At 45.3% G+C, this 17,287-nt stretch overlaps 2 non-coding genes across 2 annotated transcripts; one reads left to right on the forward strand and one right to left on the reverse strand.

Annotated features, from left to right (window-relative positions):
* The first annotated feature begins 10,407 nt into the window (after positions 1-10,407).
* trnah-gug lies at positions 10,408-10,479 on the forward strand. The gene has a single exon. It is a non-coding gene; the product is annotated as a tRNA-His (tRNA).
* A 4,098-nt stretch (positions 10,480-14,577) lies between these two features.
* trnan-guu lies at positions 14,578-14,651 on the reverse strand. The gene has a single exon. It is a non-coding gene; the product is annotated as a tRNA-Asn (tRNA).
* Between the last annotated feature and the right edge of the window lie 2,636 nt (positions 14,652-17,287).

Raw genomic sequence — 17,287 nt, forward strand, 5'->3', positions numbered from 1 at the left:
TACATAGCCAGGTAATTGCCTTTACATTTCCTTCTTAAAGTTATTGTTGAATTTTCTTCCTTTTTTTAGACACCTCTTCTGTAGTTCAGCAAATCGCAGTATACATAATGAATGGAACTTTCCTGGGCTTTATTTCTCCCCGATCTTTGTACTATCCAAGGATCTGCTTGAAACAGCTCCGTTTCATCTTCATTGACAGATCCACTCACATTTCAGCAACTCAGTACAGTCTCTCCTTTACTTTCTTTGACCTAAGGAGAGGTGGCCTTGTGGCGTCATCGGCAGCTTCCGTGCCTCTGGCTCCTTAGTCGTAGAGCTTTACGGCAAAGAAGAGGCCCTTTGACACATCATGTTTGCCTTGGCCATTAAGTAACGATCTAGTCTAAACCAATTTCTGACAATTGACCCGGAGCCTTGCATGCAATGCCGTTTCAAATCATCATCTAAACGCTTCTTTATTGTTATGAGAGTTTCCGCCTGGACCAGCCTTATGGGCAATGAGTTCCAGGTTCTCACCGCGCTCAAATTCCCTCTAAACCTTCTGCTTCATACCTTGAATCTATGCCCCTTCATTGTTGACCCTTCTGCTCATGGAAAGGTTTTTTTTAACCCCTCGATTAGGTCCTCTTCAGTATTCTCTGCTTTAAGGACAATATCCCAGCTATCTAGCCTCTCCTCAGAGCTGAAACATTCCTGCCCAGAAAACCTCCTGATTAATCTCTTCTGCACCCTCTCTGCTATAATCACATCCTTTCCGTAAGGTGGCGAGCAGATGTGCACAAAATACTCCAGCTGAGGACTAACCAGCATTTTATACGGCTCCATAATTACCTCCCTGCTCTTATATTCCATGTCTCAGCTAATAAAGGCAAGTATCCTGTATGTCTTCTTCACCACCTTATCTACTTGTCCAGTTGCCTGCGGGGATCTGTGGGCATGAACACCACGGTCCTGTACTTCTTGGCGTCCTGCCATTCATTGTGTGTTTTCTTGCAAACTTCGTCCTCCCAAAATGCATCAGTGTTAAATTCCGTTTGCCACTGTTCTGCCCATCTGGCCCTTCCGTCAATATCATCCTGCAATCTATACCATTCCTCCTCGCTATTTAGCACACCGACGATTTTCATGCTGTGTGCGAACGACGGTTGGGTATAGCTCAGGAGATTGGAAAGCCAGAAGGGTCTGGATTCCTGTTCCAGCTCTGGAGTGGTTGCGGCCTGCCTCCTAGTGAAGTTGCAATGGATTGGACCTACCTTCCGACAGATAGCGCCAGAGAAAGAAGTAACGAGAAGAATCCAGATTTGGATAGTCAGTTCTCATTCCTGACATCGATGTTTTCACATACAAATCAATGACCTTAAATCCATTCAGAAACCCCCATTGTGAACCGGATTGGACAGAATCCTCCAGCAGATGGCGCAAAGTCCAGGCATGATAGTTAGAAAGTCACATGAGACCAAAGCCAGTCGTATATTCAGTGATGTCACAGTGGGCCTGGCTCCCGTGCTGCCACATCGTGTCTGGGTGGGACATTGAGCTCAACAGAGCCCGAGTTCCCTTGCTTCTCTCAATCACTGAGAGATTCAGTCAGACATGTTTCTAATAATACTGGCGGGGCTCTTGCATATTAAGTACTGGATGATGCACCATGGGACCCGTGCTCTCTGGTTGTGACTTCTAAAGAAATAAAATGAATTTAAATGGATTCTGACCCTTCTTTTCTGATATGAAAGAGTAAACGCAAATCACGAACAGGCCTCACTCATTGCAGCATATCCATGGAAGTGTTACTAAAATGCCTGCTCTCGGATAACTGCACAGGCTACACACTTTCAGAATCACCCGGCATGTTTTTGTACAGCGCTGAATGGCCTTGAGTTCACTGTGCCTCACTGCACAGAGATAGGTGGCGGCGTCTGTCACTCGAACGTCACTAACATTCAGAGAGCTGTGTTACTCTGCTGAAATGAACCGAGCTGTGATCCGGCCCTGATCGCTGCTCCCGCTCGCCGGGTGCTGCATGGTTCCATCCGGGTATTGTCTGTACCATTGGAGGATATTTCCTGCTACTGTGGTGGAACAGGCCAAGGATGCAATGTCTCCCTCGGGAACCACCATTGACTCTGGAGACTGCGATAACTCGTCACTGCCAGCGGCATCTGAGATGTAAAATAACATGAATAATTTAATATCACACAGACGGCGAGAATATGATATAGCACAATCAACTACAACATGACATAACAATATATACAATAAAGGAAACTGTACGTCCCTATAACATGACATGTCTGATGTGTGACATATTCCTGCCAGATATAGTGATTACACTCACACGGAGAGAAGAGTAAGAAATTCAGGGAGATAATCACTAAAGTGAAGCTCAGCTTCATGTTGGATCCTATCGATCTCTGTTCAGTAGCTCTCGGTAGTGTTCAGGACCAGAGACAATACCGCGGAGGCAGCGCTGTTGTCCATCAAACTGAGTCTAACACCAACTGCACCGTGCCCGCCCGAGCCGGGTCTCAGGGGCTTGTGATCACAAAGTGAAGCTGTGAAGGAGATTCAGCATTGGATGGGGTGTGGGTCAAAGAATGCGCATGCGCAGAGCACCGCCTATGTGGAGTCAGACTGAGGACACGTGTGATGTTTTCCTGCAGATTGAGTTACGTAAGTCTGTAAACTGAGTGACGTCAGTGGGACTGGTTGAAGAGTCAAAAATATCTTTCCCGGAGCTGATCTGAACAGCCAGCCCTGAGTTTTAGAGAATTAACAGCTGATCAGAAATAGCAAGGCTGGATTACCCTGGAGACTGGTTTGATGACGGATCTGTCGGTCGGATCGGATTCTGCGGTGTATTTTTACTGCCGCTGCTGGTAACAGGTGGGTTAGTTTCATTCGAGGTTAATGTGGTCCCCTCCCCCGCCCGGTGTGGGTTTGTGTGGCTGACATCGCCGCTGCTCGATGGCTCCACATCATGTCTGCATCTGCCCGAGATTCTGTCGAAACTCCAACAGACAGGAGCTCTAAGACACAGTGCAAAATACGGGACTGTTGTCCACCATGAACTCAGTCTGTGAGTCCTGCTCCTGAGTAACTATTCAGAGCCACTTTCTCTATCCAGAGATGGAGGGAGGTTTGGCTGCCTGAGCGGTGCTGTTGCTGTTTTGTTTTTTGCCTCACTGCTTGTCTGCTGACATGAGTAACATAGCACAAGTGAAAGACTGAAACTTTCTCCTGAACACCACACGGACTGCAGCGGTTCAAGAAGGCAGCGTCAAAGGTTAAACTAAAAGCAACTACATCTTCTGTCTTAACATCAGGCAGCAGTAGCCGAGAAACAGAATTCACATCACTCAGATCAGAAATACATGCTGAAACAGGAAATAATCATATGTTTAAAATTCCGATTGAAACCATGATTTCAAATGCGATGAAATGTGTTTGTTCCACAATTACTTTCCGAAATGCCCCGCCTGCACCAGCCCCATACAACCCAGATGGCCGCATTGTCGCCGTCTGATTTGTAAAGGTTGAAATTCGAAGCAACACCTTCTATTCCGCACCATCAAGAATCGGTTGTCTTTCTCAGCATTTTCTCACTTCACTTTCTTGCGTCTCCAATGATGGTTTAAGACCTGTAGGTGGGGAACTGCCCGTCAGTGAATGGGAACAATCCGAGCTGGGATACAATCAGTACCTTATAAGAAGAATCGCTGCATATTTCCAGACGGGGTTAGGGATGGGTTTACTGGTCTGGTTATTGTAGGACGGGAACACATGTTTGTGAATTGTGTCAGAAAAACAATAAACAGACACTCGAAAGGAGAATTAATATTCGAGGGACTCTGACCTTGGCGTTTGTTATAAAGTCTGCAACCACTGCCTCATGAAATGTGCTAATTTTCTACAAATGTCTGTGAACCAATAAAATACACCAGTCATCCAGACTCTGTGTATCGACTTTGATCAAAGGGTCCTAGAAGGGGAGAACTGAGATGGAGAAAGGTTCACACAATAATTCAGACAGAAATGGAAAGATCATAAACAGACTAAATGTGAGTTAACGAACCATAAATTAACTTGTGAAATTCATTTCAGTACAAATGCAAGTTATAAACTAACGAATATAAGTATTCAGTTCCTGCTCACTTGTTCGTATTGAGTGTTGTGTTTGATTTTGATGTTGTATTAATGAGCCTGTGACCCTCACAGGCTGAGTAGTTGTGTCCGTCTACCATTGTGAGAGCGCCCTCTGCTGCGAAATAACTGGAACTCCCAGTGCGAGTTCATGTACGGGACCCGCTATAACTCTGCAGCAGTGTGGGCTCCATCGCGCAGAAATATACGGCACTGTCGGAGAGATCAGCTCCGGCGATATTTAAAGGAACCGTTTGGTTTTCTTTGTGTAAAACAGCCGAGAACCTGGCTGGGAAATCTGGAGACTTATCTGAACTGCCCGTGCTATATATTTTCATTACATTCCTCGGAGGATCCCCGCAACACTGAATGTACCAGAACAGAGTGTTAAAAACAGCTGTCGAGTATCTACAGTCCAGGTTAATGCTCTGTCCTTCCAGAACCGTTATCTCAGATCGATCCTGGGACACTGATTCTTCACCATTTGTTCCTGGAACAAAACACAAAATGTACTCAGTATCTGGGAGTAAAGATAACACACAGAACACATGGTGAACATTTAAACATCGACTCACCGGGAAGCATGGCCATTATTATCAGTAACCAACATGGGGAACACATGGTGTCTGGATTAGAGTTCGACAGAAATAAATCCGATTTGAAATTTGTTCTGGTATTAAAGCAGAAATTCAGATCAGGAGAATCTTCACTGACTGGGAGACTGAGGGGCGTTTCCCAGCGACATGATTGGCTGGTCTGTCGACCCTGATGACAGTTGGGCGCCAATCAGTGTTAGTCCTGGACGAATAATATCTTCTGATTCTCTCCTTCTCCCTGTCTTTCTCTGTCCCTCCATCTCTGTCTTTGTCTCAAGGTCTGCCCCGCCCTATCGCTCGGTCTCTATATATCTGTTTCCCCTTCCTCTGTTTCTGACCCTCTCTCACACACTTCCTCTGCCTCTTTCTTCCCTTTTCCTTGAAGTTCAGACTGGAGAAAACCCAATTCGTCCAACTTCCTCATTTCAAGGAGTTCATCAAAGTGTTCAGTTAATAGGAGCAGCTGAAAAAGGTAAAATATAATAGCCACAGCTCAGGATTAGGATAAACATGGCATCAGTTACATTTAGATCCCAAAATAATACAGGATATTTGTGTGAATTATGGCCATATTAACATATTTTCGATGTATTGGTATTTTAGAGTCAGGATCTCATCGAGATCTCCGTGATTTCATATTGTTTAAAACCAGCATCCTTAAACAATGTGACTGAGATATCACACTAAACAACGGTATTCGGCAGGATTTAAAGAAAATCTGGAATTAGCTCCATGTATAACTTTATAATCATTGAAATAAATTGCAATAATAAAAATATGAACCAAAAATAATGTTACGTCATTATACATCAACATCCTTCAGTAATTTGAGAATTCGATAATTTTCCAGGAAAGCGCCATATACCTCAGATCGCCACCAGATGGAGCTCGCTCACCATGTTTTTCTGTTCACTGCACTCGGTATAGGAGAGACAACATGGTGTTTGTGCGACGAGTCTCGTCATCCAAGGCGTCAAATGGATCCCGGAAATGATTGTTTCCTCATTGCTTTCACACTTTTTAAAGATTTACCTGAATATTTACCATTTGATCTCCTTCTGACTGTTTGAGGGTCTGTAATGCACTCCCAGTAGCATGAGAGCGCCTTTATTGGCCCTACACTCAATCGGTGTGTCGTCAATTGGTCATCTTCCAACATATCATCCCTTGTCATTTCTGTAATTGATTATCTAACCAATTTAGCCACCCCACCCTTTTTATACCCTGTCTATCTCTGTCTGAAAACCCTGACAGGAGGAATATTGAACTGCCATTCGGTCCCTCTCTATCTGTTTCTGCAGTAACTATTAATTCATACTCTTATCGGTGCCCTAAACTGGCCTATTTTGTTTACTGTGCTCACCATATTGAATTATATCCCCATTGCCACTGTCAAATCTTCCTTTTTATTTTCTATCAATGGATTCCTTTGTTGTCCAGACGCACCCAATGATTTTCCACCTTCCAGGCCCATTCTTGATTATTCCACATCTGAATTTACCAATCAGTTCCCACCCTCCTGCCAAAGCAGTTTACCCCTTCCCAGCAGCACTCGACAAACGCCCGACAGGAAACCACTTTACCGCCACCTCTGAGTCAGTTCTGCCAGTCGGGCAGCACATTCTCGGGGATGTTGACGGTGGACTCTGCAAAATGAGCGTATGTTTCAGTGAAAATTGTTATTTTGGAACTCGAGGCTGTCAGTGGGGAGGTGGTGACTTCGTGGCATTATCACTGGGTAAATAAATCAGAAATCCTTGTTTGAATCTCACCATGGCGGGTGTTGGAATTTAAATCATTCAGGTTTGTTATTGTAAAAAATACAGTTCTACAGGAGACTGCAGATCCACAGCAATGTGATTGACCCTTTTTCACAAATACTTTCATTGGGATTTTTAACATTTAGTAACAAGATGTATGCACAACATGAGACAGAGCCATTGGTAAGAATACAAAAGAAGAAACAAAGCAACAGCAACGTCATAAACATCTGTAAAACAGGTCGTCACTTTCACTGTGAACCAGGTTCTGTGCTCACATTCCCTTTTGTACATTTATATTTACAATCAAAGTCAGAACTTTTAACTTTATATTTACGCTCATTTTGAACGGCGAAGTGGGGAGCGGGTGGGGGGGGGGGGGGGGTGGTGTAGAAGTCCTGTTCCCCCATTGAGTTTTCGAGGGAGGCTCGGATGGTCCATCTCCTCGGTTTTCCATGTGTGTGTGTTGGGAGGTACTCAACAGGACAGACACAAACGATACTGTAACTGGCTTAGAGGAAATGCCAGAGACTTAACTGAACCAACTTTGAGATAGAAAAAACGGTCTTCCTGATGGATAAACAGGAAAAGCCAGTGTGGGAATCCAGGCTCAAAGTTGATTTACAATTACCCCTCCTTTCTTCTACATGAACGGTATTTAGGCTGCAGCATGTTACACACCAAAACACAAAGAGGTCAAATATAAGAAACACATAATTGTCAATTCTGAAACTCAACTCAAGCATTGAATAACGAAACAAATATTGTGTAAAGTCGGTTGCTTTGTTCTGTAGGATTTAAGAATGCTGCATTAATAATAGAAGAGAGCATTTCGCCGTTAGAGATTTGCTGAACAAATTCTTCAGTTCAATATAAATTCTTCTTCTGGCTTGTAAGTTTAAACATCTGTTTTAAAGAAATAGACGTGTTCTTTTAAGAAGTGACATGGCCTCTCAGCAAAGCTGAACCATGCAAAGCTGTTTCTGTGGTGTAGTGGTTACCACATTCGCTTTACACGCGAATGGTCCCCAGTTCGGAACCGGGCAGAAACATCTGGTGTTTCCAGTTTAGTCTGTTGCTGAATATTACCTCAATCTCGTAACTGATCTTCATCATCGAGGAATAGCACGAGTTTGGAACTTCTGTGGGCTAGTGGCGCAATGGATAATGCATCTGACTACGAATGAGGAGATTCCAGGTTCGACTCCTGGCTGGTTCGCAGTTCCTAGTGTTGGAGTCCCCTTTAGTTCAGTGGGTTGGACAGCTGGTTCCCGATGCAGAGCAAAGTGAGCAGGGCATCATCAATTCTCGTTTCAGCTCTGGTTATTTATGAAAGCCCTGCCCTCTCAATTTAACTTCAAGCAAAACATAACTGATCTCCAGTTCAGCAAAGTTCAATATCTGATCCTTTGATAAGTTGAGACATCAGTTTTAAAGAAACGGGTTCTTGCAATAAGTTACATGGCATTTCAGCGGAACCATTAGCAGCTTCAGCAACACATTGAGGTTCAACATTGCACAGGGCCACTGATTGCCACACTCCCAGCAGTTTATGTCGTGTAGTGGTTATCACATTCGTCTAACACGCGAAAGGTGAGTAGGAATGTCAGGATAGATAGGATGAATGCATGGCTCGAGAGATGATGCAAGAGGGAGGGATTCAAATTCCTGGGGCATTGGGACCGGTTCTGGGGGAGGTGGGACCAGTACAAACCGGACGGTCTGCACCTGGGCAGGACTGGAACTGATGTCCTGGGGGGGTGTTTTCTAGAGCTGTTGGGGAGGGTTTAAACTAATGTGGCAGGGGGATGGGAACCAATGCAGGAAGTTGGAAGGTAGTAAAACAGGGACAGAAGCAAAAGGAAGTAAGGGGAAAAGTGCAAGGCAGAGAAGACATAGTCAAAAATCTAACAGGGCGACAGTGACTGAGGGGAGCTCAGTGAATAGGCCCAGTAATAACAAAAGGAATAAAACTGGAGATGTAATTAGAACAGAGAACAGCACAGCACAGAACAGGCCCTTCATGTTGTGCCGAGCAATGATCACCCTACTCAAACCCACGTATCCACCCCATACCTGCAACCCAACAACACCCCCCTTAACCTTACTTTTTAGTACACTACGGGCAATTTAGCATGGCCAATCCACCTAACCCGCACATCTTTGGACTGTGGGAGGAAACCGGAGCGCCCGGAGGAAACCCACGCACACACGGGGAGGACGTGCAGACTCCGCACAGACAGTGACCCAGCCGGGAATCGAACCTGGGACCCTGGAGCTGTGAAGCATTTATGCTAACCACCATGCTACCGTGCTGCCCCAAACATGCAGCTTGACCAACGGAAAACCTCATCGAAGGGCTCGTCCGAGATTTGAACCCGGCACCTCTCGCAAATTCCAACAGCGACACGCCCAAAGCGAGAATCATACCCCTAGACCAACGAGCCCCAAAGATGTTAAGATTCAAAACAGAGGTAAAAAAAACCAACATAAGTGTACTTTACCTGAATGCTCGTAGTATTCGGAATAAAGTAAATGAGTTGATGGCACAAATCATCGTAAATGACTATGATTTAGTGCCCATTACTGAAACATGGTTAAAGGATGCTCACGACTGGGAGTTAAATATCCGAGGGTATCAAACTATTCGAATGACAGAGTGGATGGTAAGGGAGGTGGTGTTGCTCTATTATTTAAGGATGACATCCGGGCAATAGTATGGGATGACATCGGTGCTATGGAGGATATCCATTTGGGTGGAAATCAGGAATAATAAGGCGAAAAAGTCACTGATAGGAGTAGTCTATTGGCCACCAAATAGTAACGTTATGGTGGGGCAGGCAATAAACAAAGAAATAACTGATGCATGTAGAAATGGTACAGCAGTTATCATGGGGGATTTTAATCTACATGTCGATTGGTTTAACCAGGTCGGTCAAGGCAACCTTGAGGAGGAGTTTATAGAATGTATCCGCGATAGTTTCCTAGAACTGTATGTAATGGAACCTACGAGGGAACAAGCGGTCCTAGATCTTGTCCTGTGTAATGAGACAGGATTGGTTCATGATCTCATAGTTAGGGATCCTCTCGGAAGGAGCGATCACAATATGGTGGAATTTAAAATACAGATGGAGGGTGAGAAAGTAAAATCAAATACTAGTGTTTTGTGTTTAAACAAAGGAGAGTACAAGGGGATGAGAGAAGAACTAGCTAAGGTAGACTGGGAGCTAAGACTTTATGGTGGAACAGTTGAGGAACAGTGGAGAACCTTCCAAGCGATTTTTCACAGTGCTTAGCAAAGGTTTATACCAACAAAAAGGAAGGACGGTAGAAAGAGGGAAAATCGACCGTGGATATCTTAGGAAATAAGGGAGAGTATCAAATTGAAGGAAAAAGCATATAAAGTGGCAAAGATTGCTGGCAGATTAGAGGACTGGGAAATCTTTAGGGGGCAACAGAAAGCTACTAAAAAAGCTATAAAGAAGAGTAAGGTAGAGTATGAGAGTAAACTTGCTCAGAATATAAAAACAGACAGTAAAAGTTTTTACAAATATAGAAAACAAAAAAGATTGGCTAAGGTAAATATTGGTCCTTTAGAGGATGAGAAGGGAGTTTTAATAATGGGAAATGAAGAAATGGCTGAGGAACTGAACAGGTCTTCACAGTGGAAGACACAAATAACATGCCAGCGACTGATAGAAATGAGGCTATGACAAGGCTATGACCTTGAGAGGATTGTTATCACTAAGGAGGTAGTGATGGGCAAGCTAATGGGGCTAAAGGTAGACAAGTCTCCTGGCCCTGATGGAATGCATCCCAGAGTGCTAAAAGAGATGGCTAGGGAAATTGCAGATGCACTAGTGATAATGTACCGAAATTTAATGGACGCTGGGGTGTCTCTTGAGTAGCTCGCCGTGATCGTATAGTGGTTAGTACTCTGCGTTGTGGCTGCAGCAACCTCGGTTCGAATCCGAGTCACGGCATTGCGGGAATGGCAATGACCCGGCATTGGGAGCGCCAATATTTTAGCTGGGGCTGGTTTAGCTCACTCGGCTAAATCGCTGGCTTTTAAAGCAGACCAAGCAGGCCAGCAGCACGGTTCGATTCCCGTACCAATAGGGGAATGGGGAGGGGAGACAATGGGAGAGGAAGACTTATCAATGGAAGCAATGAAAATAAGTTGTGGTGAAGCGAGAAGAGTGCGAAGTTGTTGAGACTACTGTAAAATCCGCAAGGCTGCACCGTGCCGATTCGGAGGATGGGGGCTGTCCCTCGGCGTTGTGCTGAGCTACATGGGAACATTGCAGCAGGCCAAGATCGGACATGTGAGCAGGACAGTGAGTTCAAATAGCAAGCGACAGGAGAGTCTGCCACCTGTAACTGGCTTAGAGGAAATGCCAGAGACTTAACTGAACCAGCTTTGAGAAAGAAAAAACGGTGTTCCTGATGGAGAAACAGGAAAAGCCACTGAGGGAATCCAGGCTCAAAGTTGATTTGCAATTACCCCTCCTTTCTTCTACATGAACGGTATTTAAGCTGCAGCATGTTACACACCAAAACTGTGTGATGCTTCGATAAGTTGAGACATCAGTTTTAAAGAAACGGCTTCCTGCAATAAGTTAAATGGCCTCTCAGCTGAAAAAAATAGAAGCTGCAGCAACACATTGAGGTTGAACATTGCACACGTCAACTGTTTGCTATGCTCCCTGCAGTTTCTGTAGTGTAGTGGTTATCATATTCGCCTAACACGCGAAAAGTCCGCGGTCCGAAACCGGGCAGAAACGTCCCGTACTTCTCATTGTGTGTGACGAATGTTTGCACGAAATACGTTTGTTTCTCAATCTCGCACGTTCGAAGAAGTTCCCAGTTGGTCTCGCATAAGGTATTAAAATTCCTGCAACAAAGTCGGAAATACTGAATTTTCAAGACGCGGGGGGAATAAAATCCTTTCCTATTTTGCCAAAATTCGGATATTAGCAGTTTGTTCCACCACCACAGAATCTATTGGGTTTACAGATGCAGATGAACATATTTAATCACCATTTCAAACATGTATAAATGTACGATTAAAGCAACTTACTGCGGATGCGTCAATCGGAAACAAAATCAGAAAATTTATTTGCGCCGCAAAGAATTCATGTTGCTTGACCAAGGGAACACTCCATCGAAGGGCTCGCCCGGGATTTGAACCCCCGACCTCTCGCAAATTCCGACAGCAAGACACCCAAAGCGAGAATCATACCCCTAGACCAACCAGCCACGCAGATGCAGGCAAAGCATACTGTCATTGCCATCGAACGTCCATCTAACATCAGCGGAGAACGCCGAAAGTACTGCAACAACTCAGGGACTCAGGCGGCATTTGTCAAGTGGAAACAAGATTGAAACCCAAATCTGCGATGTAAGGACACGCAAAATGGGTGCAGCATTTACAGTGTGAAACTGCTGAACACACACTGAGTGTGAAAGCTGTATTGAGCCCAGTGGAAAGATGCGCTGCTGTTCCTCGAGTGTCTGTTGAGCTGTTTTGGAACATTTCACGACGCCGAGGTCCGGGAGGTCAGCGTTAAGATCCAGCTCTCCAGTCAGTTCAATTCTCCACTTTGGCTCTGTGGATTAGATGGGTCACGCCCCTGTGGTTAACACAGATCTGGAGCATCAATTTTATCCAAACGCACTCCAGCTCAGACACTGTCTCTCTCTCTCGAGCATCATCTGTGGGGAGCGAAACGACGTCAACATCCCGAGTCCTGAGAAATCTTTTTCAGAGTGGGCCAATGTAAATCAACCCCGCCGTCAGCATCGCAAACAATTCGTAATCTCTGACCTGGAGTAAAGAGCTTGTCCTGGATTTAAACCCACGACCACTCCCATAGGCATTGATTGAAAATCCCTAAACGAGAACCAGACCTCGAGACCAAAGAGCACAAATTTAAGACCGACATTCAGCAAAATATAACTTATGTTAATTTCGATATAATTTCTACATCTCAAGGCGTTATATGTTGAGACATCTGTTAATTTAAGAAACAGCTGTCGCTTGCACCAAGGGACCTGGCCTCTCACATAGACCATCAGAATCTGCGGCAAGACAGTGAGGTTGTACATTCCGCACGTCGATTGATTGCCAGCGGTTTCTGTGGTGTAGTGGCCATCACATTCGCCTCACACGCGAAAGGTTCCCGGTTGGAAACATCGAACATTTAGCATTTCGTGTGAGAAAAGTTTGCACAATTATTGGGCACAAAATAATTCTGTTTCCTGATTGTTGCCGGAATCTCGTGTGTTCCAGGACTATGAAATTTCGTCTCACATGTGCCACTGCACTGAATTGAACATTATGGCCCAAGCATTGAATTTTCGGCAGGCAATGAGAGGTGAAGAAGAGGATGCTTCAAACGGAAACAAAAACAGAAAATACTGGATAATAGGTGGGAAATGACGAAAGTGTCTCGGGCAGAAAGAAAAAGGGAATGTAAATGAGGCTAATCAAGGCTATGAAAGGTGCTGACGGCGCATCAAGCGGTCAGAATGTGTTAATGGCAGAACAAAGGTAAGCAGTGCGTCAGAGAACAATTACAAACGGATCTGATTGATGAAGTAGGATGGTATGGACTGGGGGGAGGGGGGCAATGCTGAGGGTAAAACATATCAATGGAAGGAATGATAAGTTGGGTCAAGGCGTTCCGGGAGTATGGAGGTGATGCGCTTCATGATCAGCCTCTCAAAGCACTTCATTACAATTGACGTCAGGGCCGCCTGCTCCAAAAACGAATTCAAATTGAATCCAATTCATGGCCCCCAGAAGAGAGACATACCAGATCCACGCATTCCACCTGACCTCACGCTCATCTTAGCAAAAAGGCGAGAAGCGATTTCCTCCCACAGTTCAAAGATGTGTAGGAAATCTGGATTGGCCTTGCTGAATTGGCCCTTAGCGCCCCTTCGTCTCAATTGGGCGAAGTCTGTTCCTGATCTGTGTGGGAATCCAACATAAAACATGTCGGGTCAACAGAAACTTCAGGGATTTTGCATCGAAAAATTGATTTCTATTAAAGTCTAAACCTGGCACCATGTGCTTCCCATGTCCCAACTGATAGTAATTCTCATGTTGCTCGGCGGTTATTGTACATAATAATAATAATCTGACTTCGGAAACTGTGAAGGTGGGTATGGGTGAATTAAGGGCTGCTGGGGCACTCGACAGCGGATTGTTGGTTACCTGCTCAAACCGAGCATAGAATGCATTACCTTCATCGGGAAGGTGTGCGCTGCTGCCAGAGATACAGTAAGACGTCTTACAACACCGGGTTAAAGTCCAACAGGTTTGTTTCAAACACGAGATTTCGGAGCGCAGCTCCTTCCTCAGGTGAATAACAAAACAGAATCATTTAACCTGGTGTTGTAAGACTTCTTACTGTGCTCACCCTTGTCCAACGCCGGCATCTCCACATCATGGCCAGAGATACTGCTCGACCCGGCCCGGTTATGTAGATCTTTGGGCTTTTTTTCTGAGGGATTCTTCTCCAGAGACCGCTGAGATAGGCCCATTGAAGATTTTAAGACCGATGTGGTTGGATTCTCAACTGAAAAGGTAACCAAAGGTTATCCGGGGTCGGTGAAATGTGAATCTGAGGTCATGTTCGCATCTGTCACGAACTTATTGAATGTTGAAGAAGGCTCAAGCGGATGAATAGCCAACTCCTGCTCAACATTCGTCTGTTGGCAGGTCCGTGAGGAGGCGTCACAATCTCCTGAGTTATCGAGGGAGACACAGCATCGTTGAGCTATTCCCCAGCTCAGCGCCATGAAGGATATTACAGCGATAGAGGCAATTCCATGCGGCAGTCGGTGCACGGTACGTGTTATCAGAACAGGAAAATCGCTTATTGTCACGAGTCGGCTTCAAATGAAATTACTCAGAAAATCTCCTAGTCGTCACATTTCGGCGCCTGTTCAGGGAGGCTGTTACGGGAATCGAACCGTGCTGCTGGCCTGTGTGGTCTGCTTTCAAAGCCAGCGATTTAGCCCTCTCCAAAACAGCCCCTAAAAACATATCATCCAGGAGTGGGACAAGAGTTCGTCCCTGGGTGGGATCGAACCACCAACCTTTCGGTTAACAGCCGAACACGCTAACCGATTGCGCCACGGAGACGACAACAGGATCACAACTCTGTGCATTTCAACAGTGACGGGCAATCCTCTGATTGCCAGGGACCGAATGAGAATGCTGGCAATATTGGTCCCCTGAGGCAGTGCGGAAAATATCTGGAAGGAGCGTACACATGGTCCCGCGGGCATGGACATTTGTGAGACGTGAAATCATCACAGGCCCGTGGATTTTACAGAACTCACTTGGACAGCACCACACTTTCGTTGAAACACGTCCCTTCTCTCGGAACCTCCATAACAGAAAGCAGGAAGTGTCAACATAGATTTGATGTATTTTCGATCAGAAAGTCGATGTTCCGCTGAAGACTACTGGGGGCTCAGACTCATTGGCATAAGGTCGACCTAAGTTAACGGTCCTGGAAGATTTTATTATCCCCACATCTGAGAACTTTCATTACTGCTGCTCGGAAGTGGATATTCCAAGCTTAAATTTACTGTGCATCGCGACATGCTGATTAATCTCACGAATCCGAAACGGCTCCTCTATTGACCAATACAAGGACAGAGACGGCAATGCAATTGTGGAGAAATAGACCGGAGTACTTTTCTGAATCCAGATCAAACCATCCTCCGGGACAAGGGCAGGAACGCAAATTTACTGGAATTGAAAATACTCTGAGGCTTTCGGACGTGGTTGTAGCTGCTTTGTGACACTGTGCTCATTGCACAGTAATAGACCGCTCCATCCTCCACACTGAGCGCGTTTATATTGAGGTAACCATTCTTTTTAGACTTGTTGGCAGCCGCCAGATATCGTCCTGAGATCTCCTCTTTCTTCATCGTCAATATGTTAATGATAACCAATCTCGGCGGCTGTGCCGGCTTTTGCTGATACCATAGCATGTGGTACATCGTCCGGTCTGCATATTCGCAATCTAACTGCACTGAACCCCCTTCTGATTTCTAACCTGTCCCGGTTTTAATGAAAGGTGATGGTGAAAGACGAACTTTGTTGTCCTGTCGACAAATGCCGCCTGACTGCCTGAAATGTTGCAGTACGTTTGGCGTTCTCCGCAGATGTTAGATTGATTTTCGATGGCAATGACAGTATGGTTTTGCTCTTTCCGTGAGGCTCGTTGGTCTAGGGGTATGATTCTCGCTTTGGGTTTGTCACTGTCGGAATTTGCGAGAGGTCCCGGGTTCAAATCCCGGGTAAGCGCTTCGATGAGGTTTTCCGTTGGTCAAGCTGCATGTTTCCTTCACTTCTTTGCAGCGTAGACGGCGGGATTTATTCACATTGGGTTTGCTTTGAGAAGCTGAGCTCAAACTGCATGGAACCAATACGTTCCCGAGAAGTTTGTCTATGGGTGGGCATTTACATTTCTATTGACTATTTCTGGTGGACTCAGACAGCTCTTTGTCCCTTTCATTTTATCAGTTCAACAACTTCAGACTGTGAACTCTCACTTCCCCCTCCACCACATGTTTTTTCCATCAACTTATCATCCCTTCCATTGATATGTTTTACCCTCAGCATTGCCCCCTCCCCCCAGCCCATACCATCCTACTTCAGCAATCAGATCCCTGTTTGTAATTGTTCTCTGACGCACTGCTTACCTTTGTTCTGCCATTAACACATTCTGACCGCTTGATGCGCCATCAGCACCTTTCATAGCCTTGATTAGCCTCATTTACATACCCTTTTTCTTTCTGCCCGAGACATTTTCGTCATTTCCCACCTATTGCTAGCCCTCTATCGAGACCCAATACAGCACTCCACCACCCCCACCCCCACCCCCCACCCACAATCGTCTGAATCTCCAATTCCAGTTCTCCAGCTTTGACTAAGAGTCCACTTGACTGGAAACGACAGCTGCCATTTCGCTCCCCAGAGGCTGTCAGACCTTCTGCGATTGTCCAGTATCTTCTATTTTTGTTTCCGTCTGAAGTCTCCGCAGTAAGTTGCATTTGTCATACATTTAGACATGTTTGACATGGTGATTAAATATGTTCATTTGTAAATCGCTGAAATTCTGTTGTGGATGAACTCACTGCTAATATCCGAGCTGTGCCAAGGTATGAAAATTCTTCACCTCTCATTGCCTGCCGAAAATTCAGTGCTTGGGCCTCAATGTTCAATTCAGTTTCGTGGCTCATGTGAGACGAAATCTCATAGTCCTGGAACACACGAGATTCCGGCAACATTCAGGAACAGAATTATTTTGTGACCAATAATTGTGCAAACTTTTCTCACACAAAATGCTAAATTTTCGATGTTTTGATCCGGGGACCTTGAGACGAATGCGATAGCCACTGCACTACAGAAACCGCTGGCCATCAATCGACGTGCAGAATGTACAACCTCACTGTGTTTTTTCCATCAACTTATCATCCCTTCCATTGATATGTTTTACCCTAAGCATTGCCCACCTCCCCCCAGCCCATACCATCCTACTTCAGCAATCTGATCCCTGTTTGTAATTGTTCTCTGACGCACTGCTTACCTTTGTTCTGCCATTAACACATTCTGACCGCTTGATGCGCCATCAGCACCTTTCATAGCCTTGATTAGCCTCATTTACATTCGCTTTTTCTTTCTGCCCGAGACATTTTCGTCATTTCCCACCTATTGCTAGCCCTCTATCGAGGCCCAATACAGCACTCCACCACCCCCCACCC

The sequence above is a fragment of the Scyliorhinus canicula genome, unplaced genomic scaffold (genome assembly GCF_902713615.1).
Source record: "Scyliorhinus canicula unplaced genomic scaffold, sScyCan1.1, whole genome shotgun sequence".
Lineage (NCBI taxonomy): Eukaryota > Metazoa > Chordata > Chondrichthyes > Carcharhiniformes > Scyliorhinidae > Scyliorhinus > Scyliorhinus canicula.